Raw genomic sequence first — 24,436 nt, 5'->3', positions numbered from 1 at the left:
TATTTTATTTTGTTTCGTTAGAGAAAAGCCACATACATTACAAAAATATAGAATTTCGATTTTTCTTATTTTACTTTGTCATAAAAATCAAAATATACTTGGCTAGCATGTGTGCATGCTTCAAAAGGTCTTGTAAGAAAAACCGGAAAAATAGAATAAAACAGTTCTCAATGGGTTTTATGTTAGATGGTCATTTAAGCGACGTAGACTGTCACATTCTTATGCAAATGATAAAGGTGAATAAGTTTTCACAAAAGAATGTCGAATTGACCTGATAAATTGTTAGTTAAACCATATACTTTAGTTAGTTTGAAGAGATCCTCTTGGAACTTACACGTGATTTTATTACGATATGAATTCATATCCAAGGACAAATTTATAGACAGTTATTATCCCTGTTATTGCTTCGTTGCAAAAGTTTAGTGTTCTAAGCATTGTGTTAAAAATATTTATAAGGATTTGTCATGAGGCTAGCTTGTAGATTTCATATAGTTTTTTCTTTTTCTCAAAGTTCTCAGAAATCAAGGGGCTCCCTACCTACAATAAATTTTTCTTTTTATTCAAAGAACCAGAATGTTGTTTGTCTCTTTTTTAATTTAATATATTTCAATCAAGAAATTAATTCTCATACATTTCAACCGAGAAGTCATTTCACCAAATATATTTGTCAGTTTTTTTTAATTCATTTATCTAATTCAGTTGTTCTTATAATTACTAAAATAGAAATTTTCCAAACATTCCACCTTTTTTCTATCTTCTTAAAAGCAGTTGTAATCAAGCTTTCATTGTGAGCAGTCATTATAATTCTATCCTGATCATAGTGAGGAAATCCTCTTTAAAGCCAGTCTATAAAACCTTCCTTACTTATATAATAATAATTCGAGAAAAAACTTAGCACACTATTGTTTGGCACATTTTTCCAATTTTTGAAATACAAAGTGTGGAATATTTTTAACTACTGTCAAGTCCACCATCATTAGGAACGCTCTGTATGTATTTTCATATACTTCAACAAATATCAACCGGATGCAAAAGAAGAACCACATACTTAACAAGAATATCGTTTCTCTCCTGCATGTGTTTTCATATGCCTCACCAAATGTGACCTCCATGCAAAAGAAGAACCACATACTTCACAAGAATGTCGTTTCTCTCCCATATGTGTTTTCATATGACTTAACAAATTTGACTTCCATGCAAAAGAAGAACCCCATACTTCACAAGAATGTGGTTTCTCTCCCGTATGTGTTTTCCTATGACGCAACAAACTTGACTTATGTGCAAAAGAAGAACCACATACTTCACAAGAATGTGGTTTCTCTCCCGTATGTGTTTTCATATGACGCACAAAAGTGGACTTATGTGCAAAAGAAGAACCACATACTTCACAAGAATGTGGTTTCTCTCCCGTATGTGTTGTCATATGAGTCAATAAAGTTGACCTCCGTGCAAAAGAAGAACCACATACTTCACAAGAATTTGGTTTCTCTCCCGTATGTGTTGTCATATGACTCAGTAAAGTTGACCTCTGTGCAAAAGAAGAACCACATACTTCACAAAAATGTGGTTTCTCTCCCGTATGTGTGTTCATATGACGCAAAAAAGTTGACTTATGTGCAAAAGAAGAACCACATAATTCACAAGAATGTGGTTTCTCTCCCGTATGTGTTTTCATATGACTCAATAAATGGGACCTCTCTGCAAAAGAAGAACCACATACTTCACAAAAATGTGGTTTCTCTCCCGTATGTGTTTTCATATGCCTCAATAAATGTGACCTCTCTGCAAAAGAAGAACCACATACTTCACAAAAATGTGGTTTCTCTCCCGTATGTGTTTTCATATGCCTCAATAAATGTGACCTCCGTGCAAAAGTAGAACCACATACTTCACAAGAATGTGGTTTCTCTCCTGTATGTGTTAGCATATGATGCAATAAACTTGACTTCCGTGCAAAAGAGGAACCACATAATTCACAAGAATGTGGTTTCTCTCCCGTATGTGTTTTCATATGACTCAATAAATGTGACCTCTGTGCAAAAGAAGAACCACATACTTCACAAAAATGTGGTTTCTCTCCCGTATGTGTTTTCATATGACTCAATAAATGTGACCTCTGTGCAAAAGAAGAATCACATACTTGACATGAATGTGATTTAAGTGCAAAAGAAGAACCACATACTTCACAAGAATGTGGTTTCTCTCCCGTATGTGTTAGCATATGATGCAATAAACTTGACTTCCGTGCAAAAGAAAAACCACCTACTTCACAAGAATGTTGCTTGTATCTCATGTTTGCTTGCATCTAATTCCACAAAAAGTAGGAATGTAATGAAGTGTATAATGATAGGCACGCTAATAAATTTCAACTTACGTAAGTTTGTATGAAGAAATTCATAATTATTTTAAACGATTTTTAAATCAACAATGCCGAAAGGTGCTTCTTATCCATTAATGAATTTCTTTTCATTGTTGCAAATTCTGAAAGTATAAAATAAATTTGAAAAAGTACATTTCATGTTGTAAAATTCAATTTATTATGTTGGTAGTTATTAAAAATATCCAAACATCTATTAATAATGAAATTAAAATATAAAATGAGTATATTTTTAATTCAATACAGGTTTGTTTACAAAATTAATGTGTTTTTATTTTTCCAACTGAAAATAATCACGTTTTTTTATTTTAGAGATAAGGGTTGAGTCTTCATATTTGATTCTTCAAAATACTGTTCTCCACTTGGGTGTTATTTTCACAACGTTTCTATGTTACCTCCGATCTTATTTGGGTTTATTTTGTCGAACTTGAGAACCTTTCTCTTGAACTAAAAAATCTTTACATAATTCTGAATGGAACGTTTTATTTAGTACATGAGATTAGCACACTCTCGTATTTGTAGCGATGACTGCGTACAAATTCCTAGTATGAATTTGCAGAACTACTTTGTTTCTAGATGTTATTAGTATTCATTACTTCATATATATATATATATATATATATATATAGATGTATAGACAGTTTTTATTACATATTACTACATGTATATATTATTTATTATTAATGGTTCCTTATCGTGTTAAATAATATATAACTTAGCTTACTCGTCATTGTTCTTCTCTATTTATAATTTTTACTTTATCCCATAATGGTAGATGATTTAACTTTTCCATCCATATATATTCTGCCATATCTGATTTTTAAATCTTTCCACATATTACAGCTTTTCAACATATTTCTAATTTTATTGTTAGTGAATGACATGGCTCACATTTGTATAATTTTCCACATTTACATGGCATCTCTTAGTCATGATTTTTACATAAGCGGATTGACATGAACATGTTTCTGGAGAGTCGAATCACTTTTGAATATTCTATTTTGTCTAGCTCTCTGATGTATTGTTTTCTTAAACGTTCCTTATTTTGACATGTATTTTTATCAGTAGCAATACACATGAACGATAAAATGCTTTGGATAATCACAGATTCTAAGGGGATTCTGATAAAATAGTCATATTTTAGAAACCAAAGCATTTTAAGTCGTCAATATACCACTGTTTTTTTTCAAACAAATACATAATTATGTGCAGTATATATTTTAAGAGTTTTAAACAAATCAATTTATAAATAATAATGTTCATTATATATGTTAAGAGTTTTAAACAAATCAATTCATAAATAATAACGTGCATTATATATTTTAAGAGTTTTAAACAAATCAATTCATAAATAATAACGTGCATTATATATTTTAAGAGTTTTAAACAAATAAATTGATAAATGTGCATTGTATATTTTAAGAGTTTTAAACAAATCAATTTATAAATAATAATGTACATTGTATATTTTAAGAGTTTTAAGCAAATAAATTTATAAATAATAATGTACATTATATATTTTAAGAGTTTTAAGCAAATAAATTTATGAATAATAATGTACATTATATATTTTAAGAGTTTTTAGCAAATAAATTTATAAATAATAATGTACATTGTATATTTTAAGAGTTTTAAGTAAATAAATTTATGAATAATAATGTACCTTATATATTTTAAGAGTTTTAAGCAAATAAATTTATAAATAATAATGTACATTGTATATTTTAAGAGTTTTAAGCAAATAAATATATAAATAATAATGTACATTGTATATTTTAAGAGTTTTAAGCAAATAAATATATAAATAATAATGTACATTGTATATTTTAAGAGTTTTAAGCAAATAAATTTATGAATAATAATGTACCTTATATATTTTAAGAGTTTTAAACAAATAAATTTATAAATAATAATGTATATTGTATATTTTAAGAGTTTTAAGCAAATAAATATATAAATAATAATGTACATTGTATATTTTAAGAGTTTTAAGCAAATAAATTTATAAATAATAATGTACATTGTATATTTTAAGCAAATAAATTTATGAATAATAATGTACCTTATATATTTTAAGAGTTTTAAACAAATAAATTTATAAATAATAATGTACATTGTATATTTTAAGAGTTTTAAGCAAATAAATTGATAAAAAATGTTAACATCATAAAATGACGTTTTCAATAAGATTTTGTAACAACTCCCCCAATTTCTAAATGCTCGTACTGTGCTGGTATGAATAATTTTTTTCATGAGATTTAGAATCTAGCCAAGAAAAGATGGCACTTTCAATAGTTTCGCCTGTCTGAACTAGATTTCAGAACTCGTTTTTCCATTGTGTAAAAAGAGATTTAAACATGAGTATGGAATTTTTTGTTTTAATTTTATTTGAACTATCATGTTAAATAAAACAATCTTTTTACTGTTGTAATCGGTTAAAATAACAATTGTATAGTTTTCTGTTGTTGTAAATAGCGATTAAAAAACATGATATCCGGAAAAAAACGTTTTGATTTTGAGTGTAGACTGTAGCATTAGGAATAGCATCATAACCAGAAGCAGCGATAGCACAGCCACTGTAAAAGGACGTTTTTGTTGTTGATTCTTATTTGTTTTAATTTTATTTTGAATTTCGTTTTTTGTTGTTGATTTTTATTCCAGATCGATTTTTTTAAATTGAAAATTGGATTATAAAAAAATTTTCTTACATGTTTAGTTAGAGCTATTTTCTTATCAAGCATATAAATATTTAAAAACTTTGACTAGTGGTCAAAATTTTAAATGTTGTGTTTTTGTTTTGAACAACCGAAAATGTGACTGAATTATTTTTTACGTTCACATGTATGAGCGGTATCAGCTATCTATTTTTTAAATTTTCGTCTTTTTTCCAATGTTTGCAGCGAATTATTATTGAATAGAAACTAATGTGCCCAATTATGAAAAATGCAAAATCGATATTTGTAGGAGATGCTCAGTTAAGAAATAAAAACAGTAGAAAAACACATGAAATGTAATTTAAAAAAATCAAATTTCTTCTAAATGTGTGAACAATTTTTCAGCTTTAACAAAACCTTGTTTTTTTTTAATATATAAATGTCAGCTTTAAAAATAGTTATTATTTTTTAAATATATAAATAGGTGGGTAAAAATACTTGATACTTTTCCAAACGTGGCGTTTTCTGTTAGAGTGACGTCACTTGTTTTAAATGACAATTATTTTTTTGTTTCTATCAAATTTCCAGGATGTTAACATATAATTTCCCTTAGCGCTAATTGTAGAAGGGCTTGCTCGATTAAGAGTAGAGATAGAATGTTAGTTATGTCTATCATGACTGCTTTGTTGCAAAGAATCTCAACACACGTGTGATAAAAGCCATGAAAAAAGGAGATGAGGATGTACTTCGATTTAGGTGTTAGTAATAATTAGCAGTGTTTGTAAAGCACTTACAGGAACCTGGACTATGTGATAAAAAAGTTTAAGAACAGCTAATGGTTCCCCATTAATTGTAGAAGGGCTTGCTCGTTGCTCGATTAAGAGTAGGGATAGAAAGTCAGTCTTTCTACCATAATTTCTTTGTTGCAGAGAATCTCAACACAAATGTGATAAAAGCTGCAAGTGGCTTAAGAAAAATGGAGTGAGGATGTACGTCAATTTAGGTGAAATGATGCAAGCAGATGTAATTGAATGATCGAATAGTCCATGAAGTTTTCTAATTGTGTAAGTAGAAAAGAAGGATGGTAGTAAAATAGATGTAAAGGCTTTAAATAAAGTCATGAAGAAGTTTGCCTGAGTGTTACTGGTCATTGATGACATATTAGCCTTACTTGGGTCGGCAAAATACTTTGTAAACATCTGAAGTCAAGTTACTCTCAGGTTTAATTAAATAAGAACAATAAAGAAAAGAACTTCATTTACCTGCAACTGGGGTTTATTTCACTTTAACATTATACCATTTGGTCTCGCAAACGCCCCGAGGATGTTTCAGCAATTAATGTCCATAGTTCTAAAGGGACAGAAAGATTATGCATTACCATATTTGGATGATATTTTAATATTCTAAGATACGATGGAAAGTCACTTGGATCACATAGATATGGTACTACTAGTCATTTTACATAAGCACAACCTCAGGTTGAAAGTGATGTAGTGTGAGATTTTAGGAGAAGAACAGGATCTGGGGTTCAAAGTTAGTGAACAGAGTATATAGCCAGACCTGGAAAAAGTCAAAATCGATAAAATCTCGACTCCAACTACTGTGAAACAAGTCAGATCTTTCATGTGTATGACGTCATATTATTGTTGATTTATAAAAAAATAATTTCTGCCTCAAATGATCTATGATCTGATATGATCTTTGTTAAAAACAAATTTACTTTTTTATTTCATAATCTTAGTGATATGCAAACCAGATGGTACGTGAAATCATTTTGCTTGAGCCAAAATAGTTTTCATTGGATAAGAAAGTTGAGGGCTCATTGGTGTCATATGTTATGTTTTTATCAAATTAGGGAACAAAAGGCAGATAATGAAATTTTTAGATTTAAAGATGCGGATGCAGAAAAAAAGTTCAGAGTGATGGGCGAGATAGTGTCTTACTTGTCCCAACCTGACAATGAACTATTGATAAGGTAACATGTACCGTTGCATCCTAAAAAAAGGAGTGTTAGTACAGTATCATGACAATAATAGTTATGGAAAAGACTTTTCATGCTATTAAGCAAAAATATTTCTGGTCGTGTTTATTTAAGGACATGAATGAATATATAGGAAATTTACAAGTGATTTTTCAAGTTGGCGCCTAAAAATAAAAAAAATGCTTATCTTTTTGGCGACTGTTTTTTACTGACAACTATTCTAATAGTGAATGAAAAATGTTTTTCAACTTATATTTTCTTAAAATAAAACGAGCAAAGTCAAATTATTTAAACAGTACAACAGTAATAGAACAATATACTTTTTTTTCTTTTTTAAACAAAGGCTTTTGAAAAAAAATCTCTACAATGAAATTGATCATGTGGTATTATTTTGCCAAACTTTGATAGTACTCAGCTTCTTTTGAAGTTTTTAAAAGAATATCATTGGAATAACATTATAACTACGCATGCTAATTGGTGGTTTGTGGTTAAGATCTTTAGAAAATTAAAAAACAAAAACAATTATTTTGCTATCTCTTAAATACAGCAATACAGCATTATATTTCATTTAAGTTACTACTGTGCACTGCGGTAAGTCAATTTTCAAATATTTTTTTCTTTAAAAAATGTACATTCTATTAAAATATTCAGCTAATGAAGCAAAAAAAGCCATGAACTTTATAAAGATTTAAAAGGCAAGTCCTGCCGTAGTTTATTATCGACATTCACCAACAAAAAAAACAAAAAACTATTGTCTTTTCGAAATTATCCGCAATTTAAAAAAAAATCATTTCCATCTAATTTTAAATTGTCCGCGAAAGATTACTATGCCTATGTGATAAGCCACTTTAATACACGAGCGTACCTTACCAAAAGCTGTAAAATATCCGAAAATAGTCTGAGGTTTCAGAGGCGCATAGCCACTAACGTAGTTAAAGGGGTGGCCCAACTAATTGCGAAAATAGTCGGAAATAGAATTTACTTATTATATATTATTTGTCATTTTTAAGTTTTAATTTAAAAAAATCTTTTTTTAGAATATTATAAACTATTAAAAAAAATCATTGCAAAATCTTTTTTACCGATTTTTATTGAAAACTTTTGTACTTTTGAAATCATTTGATGATATTTCATTTTTCTAACTGCGAAAAATAAGAAAGGATTATATATATATATATATATATATATATATATATATATACACAATATATATATAATTCAGAATATATATATATATAATATATAATATGTATATAATATATATATATAATATATATTATATATATATACAGTATATACATAATATATATACAGATATACACAATATATATACACAATATATATACACATATACACAATATATATACACAATATATATATACATATACACAATATATATATATATACACATTATATATACACATTATATATACAAAATATACATATATATATACACACAATATATATATACACAATATATATATACACATTATATATATACACAATATATATATATATGAACAATATATATATATATATATACACAATATATATATATATATATATAAACACCATATATATACAAACAATATATATACACAATATATGCACAATATATATACAAATTAATACACAATATATATATACAATATATATATATGCAATATATATAGAGAGTATATATATACAATATATATACACAATATATATACACACAATATATATATACACAATATATATATACACACAATATATATGCACAATATATATATACACACACTATATATATATATATATATATATATACAATATATAAATATTGTATATATACAATATATATACACAATATATATGTATATATATATATATACACACAATACATATACACAATATATATACACACATATATATATATAAACTGTAAATCAACTGAGCAGTAATATTTAAAAATAAAAAGATTTAAGCTCTTTATTCAAGTTATATTTTAGAAAATTGAAACTGAGTAAAATTTCTGAATTTTCCCCTTCTAATTTGAAAATAAAAAAAAAAGATCACCTAATATTATTGGTTTATTCATAACAGTGAAATAGTATTACATTGGTTTGGCTAGCAAATTTTTGCATTACATTAAGTTGGCCTTCGGGACAAGATCAAAGTGTAGTATCTGTTCTTCAGATGCTGCACTTCTATTTCTTGTTCTCTTTCGGTGGAGGAGAAATCCTTCACGACTGAGACAATTTTTATTTTTGTACCTTTTCTCCACGTTAAAAAACGACCCTGGTGTCTAACTCTGTCCTGTGGGGAGGCATAGTAAATAGGTACATTAGTTTGGCTAGTAAATTTTCTATTTGGCTAGTAAATTAAGATATTTTGTTGTCAAAGGTCAACTAAAATTAAATTTGTCCGTAGAGCCCTAGATAGAGTGTTTTCTTAACTTTCCACCTATTTTACATGAAGGGGATTCTACTAAAATAGTCATATTTTACAAACCAAAGCATTTTAAGTCGTCAAAATACCACGATTTTTTTTTCAAATGAATTTATAAATAATAATATAAATTATATATTTTAAGAGTTTTAAGCAAATAAATTCATAAATAATAATGCACATTATATATTTTAAGAGTTTTAAACAAATAAATTTATAAATAATAATGTACATTTTATATTTTAATATTTTTAAGTTAATAAATTAAGAAATAATAATGTACATTATATATTTTAAGAGTTTTAAACAATTAAATTTATAAATAATGATGTACATTATATATTTTAAGAGTTTTAAACAAATACATTTATAAATAATAATGTATATTATATATTTAAATTTTTTCATGAGATTTGGAATCTAGCCAAGAAAATGACATTCTTAATAGTTTAGCTTGTCTGAAATAGATTTGAGCACTCGTTTTTCCGTTGTGTAAAAAAAAAAGATTTCAACATGACGAGTATGGAATTTTTTTTAAATTTTATTTGAACAAACACTGTTAAATAAAACAATCTTTTTGCTGTTTTAATTTGTTAAAATAATAATTGTATGTGGTGTTCTGTTGTGGTAAATAGCAATTATAAAACATGATATTCAGAAAAAATCTTTTTGATTTTAAGTGTATACTGTAGTATTAGTAATAGCATCATAACCAGCAACAACGATAACACGGCCACTGTAAACAGACGTTTATTTGTTGTTGATTTTTATTCCAGATCCATTTGTATTGTAAATCTGATTATAAAAATGTGCTTACATGTTTGGTTATCAAGCATATAAATATTTAAAAACTTTGACTAGTGATCAAATTTTTTGAAAATATTGTGGTTTTTGCTTTGAACAACCGAAAATGTGACTGAATTATTTTTTGGGTTCACATGTACGAGCGGTACAACCCCTTTCTCTATTTTGTAAATTTTGGCAGAAAAAGACATGAAATATAATTAAAAATAAAAATCAAATTTATTCAAAATTTGTGAACAGATTTAACAAAAAATTATTTTTAAAATATAAAAATAGGTGGGTAAAAAATACTTGATACTTTTCCAAACGTTGCGTTTTCTGTTAGAGTGACGTCTCTTGTGTTAAATAACATTTATGTCTGTTAGTTAATGACATGACTCACATTTGTATAATTTTCCCCATTAACATGAAATCTATTAGTCAAGATGTTTGACACGCACATGTTTCTGGAGAGTCGAATCACTCTGGAATAATATATTGTGTCTAGCTCTCTGTTGTATTGTTTTCTTAAACTTTCCATTTTATTTTGATATTTTGATTAGTAGCAATACACATGAACGATAAATGCTTTGGATAATCACACATTTCATGGGGCTTCTACTAAAATAGTCATATTTTAAAAAGCAAAGAATTATAAGTTCTCAAAATACCAACTTTTGTTAGGAGAGTAAGACACTTTCAAATGAATTTATAAATAATAACGTACATTATATATTTTAAGAGTTTTAAGCAAATAAAATCATAAAAATGTTAACATCATAAAATGGTGTTTTTGGTAAGATTTCAAATGCTCATACCGTGTTTGTATGAAGAATTTTTTCATGAGATTTGGAATCTAGGCAGAAAAGATATCACTTTTAATAATTTCGGGTGTCTGAAATAGATTTGAGCACTCGTTTGCCGTTGTCTACAAAAAAAAAAGATTTCAACATGACGAGTACGGGAAATTTTTTAAAAAGTTTTATTTGAACAACCACTGTTAAATAAAATAATCTTTTCCTGTTTTAATCTGTTAAAATAATAATTATATGTGTTTTTCTATTGGAGTAAATAGCAATATATAAACATGATATCCGGAAAAATCGTTTTAATTTTGAGTGTAGGCAGTAGTATTAGTAATAGCATCATAACCAGTAGCAACCACTATAAACGAACGTTTTGTTGTTGATTTTTATTCCAGATTGATTTTTGTAATTGATAATCTGATGATAAAAAATTTTCTTTCATGTTTAGTTAGAGTTATTTTCTTATCAAGACTATAAATATTTAAAACTTTGACTAGCGGTCAAAATTTTAAATATTGTGTTTTTAGCTTTGAACAACCGAAAATGTGACTGAATGATTGGAAATCATTTTATATTAAATTCTAAAATAATTTTTATCTTTCATTAAAGTTTTTCAAGGTGTTCACACATAATTGTCAATAAAAGTAGAATCACATATTTTGGAGTTTTTTGTTTACAACTTTTTAGACTTAATATTTGGCTCACTTTTTCATTTTTCATAACAAAAATTTATTTTGAGTTGTATTGTTATCTTGTTTTTCGTCAGTAGTATGCCATTGTTATAATGAAGAAGCTATTTTTAAATAGAAAAGACGGTGGCTGCGGGAGGTGGGTGGATAATGTAGGGAATTGAGGGAGGTGGGTAGATTATGTAAAGAATTGAGGGAGGTGGGTGGATTATGTAGAGAATTTAGGAGTGGGTGGATGATGTAGAGAATTGAGGGAGGTGGGTAGATTATGTAGAGAATTGAGGGAGGTGGGTGGATTATGTAGAGAATTTAGGGGTGGGTGGATGATGTAGAGAATTGAGGGAGGTGGGTAAATTATGTAGAGAATTGAGGGGGTGGGTAGATGATCTAAAAAATTGAGGGAGGTGGGTAGATGATCTAAAAGATTGAGGGAGGTGGGCAGATGATATAGAGAATTCAGGAAGTCGGTGGATGATGTAGAGAAGTATTTAAGGGTAACAGGAGCAGTGGATAAGGAAAAATGTCAGATAGCTCTCTTAACAATTCATGAACAGACTCATATTAAACAATGAAAGTTAAAAATGGGCAGAATTAAAAAAATCCCTAGAGGGGTACTACGAAATTGTTGCAAACCCTAACAAACAAAGTCGAATTAGTGAACATTAGAAGAGAGACATGACTACATGCATAGGTTAGTTAGATTAGAATAAGGCGTTTATAGTGGGATAGACCAGAGAAGCAGACTAGTCAAATAACAGGTATTGGGATTCTGTATCGAGGGCCTCAGGCACAGGAAGGTGGAGATGGTTGTGATGAGACATGAACCACAGGATGTTCAAGCGGCTTATCAGAAAGCCCTAGCAAAAGTTAAATGGAAGATCTGACTTAATGCAAGACAGGAGTATGAAGACAAGCCCATGAAGTTTTGTCACATGATTTAAAACTAGAGAGAAAGAAAGAGGAAGATAGTGTTAATATTTTGTCAAGATGGGCAAAATACAGAGATTCTGCAAGAAGCATATCCAGGGAAACCAGGGATGCTCCATTCTTGCAATGCCCGACGAATGAAAAAACGGCATACCAGTGCAAATAGTCAGTAACATGGGCATATCAAATTCTGTTTTGATTACAATTGAGGGAAAAAATTATAGAACTCTGGTGGATAGGAGATGTTAGTAATAAATAGTGTTTTTAAAGAACTTAGACACGAACCTGAACCATATTTTAAAAAAGTTTAAGAACATCTAATGACTCCCCATTAATTGTAAAATTGCTTGCTCGATTAAGAGTAGGAATAGAACGTCAGTCTTTGCACTGTGACTTCTTTGTTGCAGAGAATCTCAACACAATGTGATAAAAGCCATGATGGCTTAAGAAAAATAAGGTAAAGATGTACTTCGAATTAGATGAAATAATGCAGGCAGATGTAATTGAAAGATCGAATAGTCCATGGAGTTTTTTGATATTGTAAGTATTGTAAGAAGGATGGTAGTAAAAGATTTTGTCATACATTTTAAGGCTTTAAATAAAGTCATGAAGAAGTTTACCTGAGCATTACCTGTCATTAATAACATATTAGCCTCGCTTGGGTCGGCAGAATACTTCATAAACTTAGATCTGAAGTCAAGTTACTCTCAGGTTACATTAAAGAGGAAACTTCATTCACCTGCCACTGAGATTTATTTCACTTTAACTTGATACCGTTTGGTCTCACAAACACTCCCAGGATCTTCCAGGAATAAATTTCCATAGTTCTAGAGGGACAGAAAGATTAGGCATTACCATATTTGGATGATATTTTTATATTCTAAGATACAATGGAAAGTCACTTAGATCACATAAATAGGGTACTACTAGCCAGTTTACATGAGTACAAGTCAGGTTGAAAGCTATGTTGTGTGATGTTTTAGAAATACAGTATCAGGTGTTCAAATAAAATAATAATAAAAAGTCAAAAACCGTGGTGCATCTGTTGTTGGATGATATTCTCCTCAGATTCGGGGCACCACCCCAGCTGTTAAAAGACAATGGGTCGGAAAATGTTAACAAAGTGATGAAGAAAGCATTGTAGGACCTCAACATACATCATGTGACCATTTTATCACCATACAAAGAAAGAAGTGGAAAGATTTCATACGATGATGTATGACAATTAAGCAAAAAACATCAGAAACAATGAGTTGTCATGGGATTTATACATAAACCAAATGTTGGCAGCTGTCAGATTTCATGTGAGCGAAACAACAAAATTACCATTATACTACTTGCTATACAACAGAGACGTTAGATAATATATTGATGCTTTGTAGAGTATACTATGGTGATGAGTAACATGAGATCGCTCTAAAAGAGATGCATCAATCTTTTACTTTGGTAAGGGATAACATTCGGAAAACTACGAAAAAGTTGATAGGGGACTCTGATAAGAAAACAAAGTCCATAGATTTTAAGATTGAAGATCTGGTGTATTATAAGAACCACCAGAGGCAGGGAACGCTAGATGTATATTGGAAACCATATTATAGAAAAAACAGTCTGATATAGGATTAAGTATCAGTTTAATCTTTTACTTTGGTAAGGAAGAAGATTCTAAAAGTTAGGAAAAACTGATAGAGAACAAGGATAAGAAAATAAAGTCAGTAGATTTTAAGATTGGAAATCTGTTTTGTTATAAGAATGTTTGTTATAAGAAACACCAGAAGGTACATGTGGAACACCCATGGGCAACGTTGATTAAGGAAAGTCCAATGAGTTGGATAGTGATTGAGCCACAGAACAAACTGATATCTCAATATTTATTGGAGTTTGGAAGTAGGATTTTTTTTTTTTTTTACACAAGGGATCACCACATTATCAAGGCCAAGAGGCCACTCAAGGATAAGGGTTAAAGAGTGTACAGTAGAAATTGGACATTATAGTAATCATTAGTAATGAAAATTTGGTAAAGTTGATAACTTATATGGAACGGCTCATCAAGAACTTATTTACGTTAGACTTGAAGACAACCATATTGTAGTCAGCCGGAAAGCAGGAAAATGGAAGACAATTCCACAGGCGTGCAGTTCTAAGAAAAAAGCTTTGTTCATGGAATCTACGTTTAGGTTTAGGCACAGATAAAGAGTGGGGGGAATTATTGATAGTGTTTACAGCTAGACGAGTGTTTCTTGTGAAAGTTTGGCAAGAGGGGACCATAGATTGAAGCTCAGTCGAACACTTTCCATGAAAATAACGATACATCAGAGACAAACTCGCAACATCTCTTCTGTGAGATAAAGGTTTCAAGGAAGAGAAAAGGACATCTCATACGAGGCTACAAAGTCTATTTTGAACTCTATCAAGGCAGGCCAAGTTCTTTCTAGCAGCTCCTGCCCAGATGTGGCAACAGTATTCCATCCTTGGACGTACCTGGTTCTTATATAGATAGAGAATAGCATCAACAGTGAGATATCTACCGGATCGATAGAAAGATCCCACCATTTAGGTTGGGTAAGATCTATATTCTGTTTTAAAAAAATATTCCTTTCTCGGGTTTCGTTTTATACGTGACACTTTGGAAGATGATTTCAGCTAACTATTTTGACAGAGTATGTGAAGCGTTAGTAATGAGTTATGAAAGAAAAGATTATGAGAAAGACAAAAGAAATTAATTTTTTCTTGTTTTTAAACTCAAGCATGGAAGTCATCAAGTGTCATCTACCGATGTTAATTTTAAATTATCAGATGGTATTCACCATGCATCAGGTGTTCCGTATTAAGATATTTAACACAAGAAAAAAGAAACTTATTCTTGGAAAGAAAAAATTGAGTTAACAAGACAATAACAAGTTTTCCAAATATAAGCAATGTAATTCCTTATGTTATGAATGGTGGCCACCACTGATAAGATAAAGAATTACTTAGCTTAATATCGATACAACTACTTGTTTTCGGCTATTTTAAATGTGATATTCGTTTTCAGCATACCCAAAAACCTACAGAATTCGTTATGGTAAAGATGACTGTTCAGGTGGAAGGGAATTAACAAATTACCAAAACGGCTTTCAGGCAGCCCCTCCCCCAAATATCACCATGTGGCCAGAAAGTGGTTGCTCATTTGGCATTAAATTTAAATAGAAAAGTGATCCTCACTTTTTGAAAAAAAAATAATTTTCTCATGTCATAAAAACTAATTCTCTGCGTCACTTTTCAAATATTTATTCATTTTCAGCATCCTTGAAAACCTATAAAAGTCGTCATTGTAAAGAATATTCATTATTTTTAAAGATTTTAGAAATTGAACTTTTTTGTTTTTAAGTCTGTTTTAAGTAAAATAAAATCTGATTTTTTTAACGTGTGAAACATTAAAAAAACATATAAAATTTATAATTTTTTTTGTAAATCATAAAGAAGTTTTTTTTTTTTGTTGTTTAAGTCAATCGACATTGAAAAATTTTCAACGATAAATCAACATTTTCATTAGGATTATTCGCTTTTTTTTCCTTCTGATTTCATTTCAATAAAGACAAAGGGACATTAAAGTACAAAAATCAAGAAAAATATGATCAATTCTGTACGTGAAAACGAATACAGAATTGACCACCACTGATAACATAGAGAATTACGCATTGAATGTATTTTATGTTTAAGTCAGTATTGAAAAAAAAAATCTGATAGATTAGTGACCATTCGATAATAATCCGATGAAAAAATGAAATAAAGATGAAAATAAAAAAATACACATACGTTCGCCATGTAGTAATACTTACGTTTTTGTTTTATATACATATAAAAATTTATAAAATTATTATTATTATTATTTTTTTTTTTTGTAAACGAGAAGAAGTTATTTTTTTTTATATTTAAGTCAATACTGAAAACAAAAAAGGTATATTTTTTAGATTAGGTCCACCTCCGCAATTTTCTTTTAAATGACGACTTTTATAAGTTTTCTACTATGCTGAATAAGGAAATCGCATTGAAATTTTGCAGAAGTAGTTATCGAGATATAAAAAGTTGTATTATGCATTGTATTCTTTGGCGGCCATCGTTTTTACGCACGTGCGCGCGCTCCATAAACAAATCTACGCGCGTACCAAAAGATGGCCGCCAAAGAATACAATGCATAATACAACTTTTTATATCTTGATAACTAATTATTTCTGCAAAATTTCAATGCGATTTCCGTATTTAGCATGGTCGAAAACTTATAAAAGTCATCATTTAAAAGAAAATTGTGGAGGTAGACCTAATCTGAAAATTTACCACCAAAACAATCAACAGTGAAATATTTTCAACGATAATAATCCGATGAAAAAAAGATGAAAATAAAAAATACACATACGTGCGCCATGTAGTAATACTTACGTTTTTGTTTTATAATCTGCTTTCGATTAACTTTATCTGCTTTTATAAAGGAAACGATTTTTCAAATGTGATTGACTTTACAAGCTCAACTTAACATTCAAGATGACGAACGGAAGAGCAAGTTCGCAGAAAACAAAACTGAAGAGGAAAAAAAAAAAGAAATCATTTCGAAATAGAGCCGATCTATTTGGTGAATATCACGGATAAAATTAATATTATTTTATTTAACATTTTAATATTTACGTGAGAGAGAACAGATTACAAGTTTCATCTTTATTATTTCTCTAATTAATTCGTTGCATGTGCAATTTACTTGTTGAAACTGATAGTTTTTAAAGCCCACTTTTCGTATTTTTATTTATTTATATATTTATAGATTTCCGATTATTTCTTGATTGTGTTTAAAAGATTAATCTAAAGTTAATCTATACGATAAAAAAAAATAACTAAAGAGATTAAATGTAAAAGAATTAAAGGTGAAAAAAATTTATAATGAAAACTGTTATCACGTTGGAAGAAACTGACAAATTCATCTAAATTAAGAAGTTAAATAATGGATAAGTGATATATTTGAATGCTTTTACTCGGTTCGATAAGTTACTCTTCTACCTACCTGGATAAGTTTTGTGTTTTAATGATTTTATTTGGTTCGATAAGTTACTCTTCTACCTACCTGGATAGGTTATGTATTTTAATGCTTTTATTTGGTTTTATAAGTTACTCTTCTACCTACCTGGATAAGTTATGTATTTTAATGCTTTTATTCGGTTCGAAAAGTTACTCTTCTACCTACCTGGATATGTTATGTATTTTAATGCATTTATTCAGTTTTATAAGTTACTCTTCTACCTACCTTAATAAGTTATGTGTTTTAATGCTTTTATTCAGTTCGATAAGTTACTCTTCTGCCTACCTGGATATGTTATGTATTTTAATGCATTTATTCGGTTTTATAAGTTACTCTTCTACCTACCTGGATATGTTATGTATTATAATGCATTTATTCAGTTCGATAAGTTACTCTTCTACCTACCTGAATAAGTTATGTATTTTAATGCTTTTATTCAGTTTTATAAGTTACTCTTCTACCTACCTGGATATGTTATGTATTTTAATGCATTTATTCAGTTCGATAAGTGACTCTTCTACCTACCTGGATAAGTAATGTATTTTAATGCTTTTATTCGGTTCGATAAGTTACTCTTCTACCTACCTGGATAAGTTATGTATTTTAATGCTTTTATTCGGTTCGATAAGTTACTCTTCTACCTACCCAGATAAGTTATGTATTTTAATGTTTTTATTTGGTTTGATAAGTTACTCTTCTACCTACCTGGATAAGTTATGTATTTTAATGCTTTTATTTGGTTCGATAAATTACTTGTAATGTGCATCCAGGAGACAAGCGCCCACGTGTTTGTATGTTGTGTGGGTGCGTAAGAGAGACGGACGAAAAGGAAAGACCTACCTTGGGGCCGGCTCGGCGTCGCCGACCGAAAATAGAGAAAGAAAGATCAAGATGGCGGCCACCGTCTTTTGTAAAGGATGATATCTTGCAAAGTCACATGAATTCTCTCAATATGCAAATTTAGCCGGCCTGCAACGGCCATAAAAGCGGGTGATTGAAAGACGTTGGGACAGCGATGATTGACTTGGTTGGGAATCGTGTTGCTGTCTTCTCGTGCCGTGTGGGTGTGAGTATATCTTACCGTTGTTGGGACCATTCTAAGTAACTGATTGTTGGGTCCATTCTGAGTAACCGTTCGCGTCCGTCTAGGTACCTTGCTAGTTGGATTCCGTGCAGAACCGGTGTTTACTGGTTATTGAATTGCTTTACGTTGCTGCAACATTACATATCTACAGAGGACGCAGTAATTTTAAAGGTTATTGAATTGCTTTACGTTGCTGCAACATTACATATCTACAGAGGGCGCAGTAATTTTAAAGGTTATTGAATTGCTTTACGTTGCTGCAACATTACATATCTACAGAGGACGCAGTAATTTTAAAGGTTATTGAATTGCTTTACGTTGCTGCAACATTACATATCTACAGAGGGCGCAGTAATTTTAAAGGTTATTGAATTGCTTTACGTTGCTGCAACATTACATATCTACAGAGGACGCAGTAATTTTAAAGGTTATTGAATTGCTTTACGTTGCTGCAACATTACATATCTACAGAGGACGCAGTAATTTTAAAGGTTATTGAATTGCTTTACGTTGCTGCAACATTACATATCTACAGAGGACGCAGTAATTTTAAAGGTTATTGAATTGCTTTACGTTGCTGCAACATTACATATCTACAGAGGACGCAGTAATTTTAAAGGTTATTGAATTGCTTTACGTTGCTGCAACATTACATATCTACAGAGGGCGCAGTAATTTTAAAGGTTATTGAATTGCTTTACGTTGCTGCAACATTACATATCTACAGAGGACGCAGTAATTTTAAAGGACTTTCCTTGCACATTTTCTACATTACTCTCCTAGCTTCCTGGATAAGTTTTGTGTTTCAATGTATTTAAGTTATGTATTTTGTAATTTAGAAACTTATTAACATATTAGTTTAAACGTTATTTACATATTAATTTTAAATGTTATTTACATATTAATTTTAAACGTTATTTACATATTAATTTTAAACGTTATTTACATATTAATTTTAAACGTTATTTACATTTTAATTTTTAACGTTATTTACATATTAATTTTAAACATTATTTACATATCAATTTTAAACGTTATTTACACATTAATTTTAAACGTTATTTACATATTAATTTTAAGCGCTATTTACATATTAATTTTAAACGTTATTTACATATTAATTTTAAACGTTATTTACATATTAATTTTAAACGTTATTTACATATTAATTTTAAACGTCATTTACGTAGTAATTTTAAACGTTATTTGTTTGTCAGAAATGTCTGCTGTTACTGGCGGCTCACAAATTCCATTTACTGACAAATCAATTAAATTTGTCCAGTGTAAAGCTTTAAAGTTGATCACTGAACATTTTTTTCTGTCTCTTCTGGGTTTGCTTTCCTCTTCTGAAAGAAAATAAAAATAATTCGAGTTTATGTTTTAAATATAATCTGTACTGCCTTAATATATTTGAAATAAGAATTTTTAAAATGTTATAATAAATCGTCACAAGTAATTCAACCAGTTTTTCATGAATAAATATTAATTTACCAAGTTTTACCTACTTTTTTAATGTCAAATCAACAACTGTCATAAACATTAACAATAAAATTTATCAAACTATATAGTTTGGTTGAAAGGTTATGTGGGTATGCCTCAGGAGTACATAGACTCGTGAGCATGATGGTCAGTGTTATCCATCTTGGCTGGTTTAACGGCGCAACTTTACACAATACAAATCTACGGTTCACCTTACTTAGATAATCTTTGGTAACAACTAAGGCTATCCATATTTTTCATTCCAAAATGAAACTCCAGTCCAAGTTCACTTTCACAGCCAGTATTCACACTGCTATTTCTTAATAGTGCTTACACTTTTAAACTTGTGTAAACCATCAGCCACTTACTCCACAAGAACATTATCATTTGCATCTATATCAGGAAGAACCCTGTGTGTCAAATATTCACTCTCCTTTGATGTCTCCTTTGTGATTGTAAAGTGGTGTTCAGGTCCTTTTTTTCAGAGTATTACTTCCATTTTTCTCCACTGATTCCTCGTCGTGTGTCTTTGTTTTTCCTCCCATCTACTTCAATACAAGATTCTGTACATTTTCATTTTGTTTTTCATAGAATTTCTTTTTATTTTAACTTTTGTTCTATCAATTTTGCATTTATCCATGTAGATATTTTTACATCTATATTAGGTATAAGAAACTCATATCCCTCAAATATTGTTTTAGACGTATATTAAGTATAAGAAGGTCCATAGCTATCAAATCCGAAAGAAAAGCATTGGTAAGGCTGACTCCAAGATTAGATGATATGAGAATATCTTGGAATTTTTGTTAAATTATGAGCTCATTTTGGAAGACTATCTGACTGTTTATAATCTTCTTCTTCATCAGTTGAAATAGCGGAGTAGGAATGAAAAGAAACATCATCCTGAACATATGATGTTGAAGTTATTGGTGATGAAATCTTCATATTCTTTTGTTGGTTCAATCTCTCTCCTTTTCTAAATTGTTGTCTTTTAAATATTCACGGTTTTCCACACAACCTGAAATATCAAATTTTATTAATATCAAAACACAGTTTAACAGATTAAATTAAAAATTATTTTACATGCCAAATAAATTGGAAAAATGGTTTTCAAAATTAATTTTAATGTAGAAATTAATTTCTTTCAACATATGTACAATTTATAAATTATTATGTTTGACCCTTTTCACAATAAAAAATAACTTATTTTCTGTTTCAGACGGCAAATGCAGATGATGTGTTTAGTCTAACAATTTTCTTTTGTTGCATTTTACATTAGTATTGTCACAGCTTAAAATGGGCAGCTTGCATGAACATGATGGAATTTCAAATAATGTATTCAACTTTGCCTTCCAGGTTTTTTGACCATCAGGGAGAGATTTGCTATTTATTTGTTTTCTAAAAGCATAGAATTTTCACCTTGTTAACAATACTAATTTCATTTAACAAAGGCAAACGAGGATTGACAGCTTTAAGCAAAAGAGGTAGATTATTTCCATTAAAATCAAGTCGGGAACGATACGAGGAATTCTAGCCGAGTTGCTCAAGAATTACGGGCAATAAATTTGTCAACTTAATTCTTTCTATATTTCAGTTAGTGAGAGAGAAACCTATCCTGATACTTTCCCTAAACAAGATTATTGTACTTATATCTAGTAGAATACTTAATATTTAGTATCAGTTGTTTTTTAATGGAGAGTTGCATTGAGAGTAGATAATGCATTGCGGATCCCATAACTCTTGCTTCTCCTAATTTGTCTCTTAGTCCTCGTTTGAAACGAGAGATTTTTCTGACAAAGGAACGAGAAAAAGCTGTATTCCACGTCGGCGAATTTTGCGTTTGCAGTCGCCTCGATGTCGGAAAATTTTTCTGTTTCTATTTCTATCCTTGCAACCATGTCATTAGTAAGGATGCTGGAGGTAAACGTTTTTCTAGGTTGACGTAATCCGCCTGATAATCAATGACCCGAAACTTGGAATAACCACTAAGGAGACCGTCCTATCAACAGGTGTAAAGTACTGGGACTGCTGTATTGCCATTTTGTGAATCGATTCTGAACCATGCAGTAGCTTCTGATGGGGCGTCTCGGTGCCATATTAGTGGGTAATTGTTACGGCTTTATCTTATCATGATCTACAAAAATATTTCTTCACTTTTTTCTTCTTCTTTAGTTTCGCTCTCTGGGTTGCTCTAACCACGTCTGTCGACCTATTCCACAAATCCAAAGACTCCATCATGAAAAGTATCCAGAAAAAATAGACGATTAAACTCAGAACTCCAACTTCCAACGTAGACACCCACTACAATATCTCCTTCTCTAACTTAAGATGTCTACGTTGCAACCTTCCAGAGGGTGACATCCAATTGCGAAAGACCAAACCTTATCTATTCTTCCTAAGCGAAACTGGCATTGGACCGACTATTTCCCTAGATGTGTTTGTAATTAAAGCATATTCTAATTTAATATCCAAATCTGTCCCTCGAGATTGGCAGGGGCATGGAGTATGTGCCTACATTAGGGATGGCTTTCTATGTGGAAGATACATCTCCAGAGAAGACCCTAAATTGTCCTGTGCTTTCAGACTGCACTTGCTCACACCACTGCGTTTATATTTGTCCCCTATTCACCGCATAACTTTGGAGTTAGTATATTTAAGAGCATATCTGAGAAAATTAACCACATCCTGTCTGCTCATTCTTCAGCTAACATTCACGGCTGAAGAGATTTCAATGTTCACAATGTGGAATGGTTAGCCCACTCAAAAAAGACAGATGATGAGGGGGTACAGTGTATCGATACTCTATGGCTGACTGGGATAGCTTTAGTACATTTATATCAGATCTACTTCTTCGGTCCATGTTTAAATAGAATGTGTCCTCCATAATAGCAGACCTGACTGAGTGGTCAATTGTAGGTATAGACCGATTCATACCCTCCAAGAAATTCCAGTAATTGCGCACAGAAATAACTTTATTAACTTGTTTATTTACCAAATCGTCTTTTCACGTGATAGATATAAAACATAATATTTAAATAGACATAAAAAAAAATATTTTTAAACATTAAAAAATTACAATGATTATATGCGTGTGTTAATTAAAAGGATTTAAAATATAAACAAATCGAACTTACTTACTAGGGAAGATAATAACTTCCGGTGAATGTCGGAAAAATATCCATTAAATAAAATGTCGTTTAGTAAATCGTTATTTGTATTTTAAACTAAATATTTTATCGTGGTTTATTTATTTATTTTTTTTTGTCATTTGATTTAACTTAATATGAAAATGGATAATAAACTTTAAAATATCAATTATTGAATGGATTTTATTATTTCCTTTTCTTCAGTTTTATTTTTGTGGATACATGTGTCCAGTGACACCGATATGATGACTAAAATTGCAAATTATTGTCTTTTTAAATTCAATTGCTAAAAAAAAAAAATGCAAATTTTAGAAAAAAAATATTTTGTGTGATAATTTCAATTTTCTCCGTATTATTTTTTTTTCACTTCAAAAATCAACCGATCTTTTGAGGTTTTAAGAACTAAAAAAAGATAACGCATGAATTTCTGTTGGCTTTTTTAATAAATAAAGCATTTAACATGGGGAGGTTGGGGGTGTCTATTCCGAAAATCGTTCTTAACATGGGGAGGTTAAGGATGTCCATTCTAAGAGCCGTTCTTAACATGGGGAAGTTGAATGTGTCCATCACGAAGGCCGTTCTTAATATGGGGAGTTTGGGGGTGCCTATTCCGAAAGCCGTTCTTAACATTGGTGTCAAGAAAGAAAAGAAATTCGTAATTGTTTTGGTTTCCACGCATACACATTACTAATTTATTGATTGTGAAAAAAAAAAGTGGATTTATTTCTGCTGGGTGGCACCGTCATTCACAGAGGAGTAGATTTGTTTATTATGCATGCATAAAATATGGAGACCAATGAATTACAGTGCATAACAGACGTTTTCATATAAAAAAAAACTATTTCCTAACACGTAAATAAATGTTATTTCATCTTAATATACAGTGATGTCGATTTCTTTGTCAAGTGTCGTAATTTTCCGGAGTTATTTCTATATTTTTATTTTATGCATGTGAGGATCCCTTGGTAGAAACCTTCTATTAATCGGAGATCTTGTTAAATTTACTTTTACCGTTCCTGCAGATACTCTACTACTTTCG

At 30.0% G+C, this 24,436-nt stretch overlaps 1 long non-coding RNA gene across 1 annotated transcript; it reads right to left on the bottom strand.

Annotated features, from left to right (window-relative positions):
• Positions 1–547: 547 nt before the first annotated feature.
• LOC145271336 (uncharacterized) lies at positions 548–17,177 on the bottom strand. The gene is made up of 3 exons (XR_013865825.1): positions 17,061–17,177; positions 6,294–6,381; positions 548–2,481 (listed from the first exon to the last, which is right to left on the bottom strand). It is a non-coding gene; the product is annotated as an uncharacterized LOC145271336 (long non-coding RNA).
• Positions 17,178–24,436: the final 7,259 nt, after the last annotated feature.

This window comes from Euprymna scolopes, chromosome 46 (assembly GCF_053919585.1).
Source record: "Euprymna scolopes isolate OS-2025 chromosome 46, ASM5391958v1, whole genome shotgun sequence".
NCBI lineage: Eukaryota > Metazoa > Mollusca > Cephalopoda > Sepiida > Sepiolidae > Euprymna > Euprymna scolopes.
The sequence above is the reverse complement of the archived record's forward strand: the minus strand, read 5'-3'. Positions and strand labels throughout refer to the sequence as shown.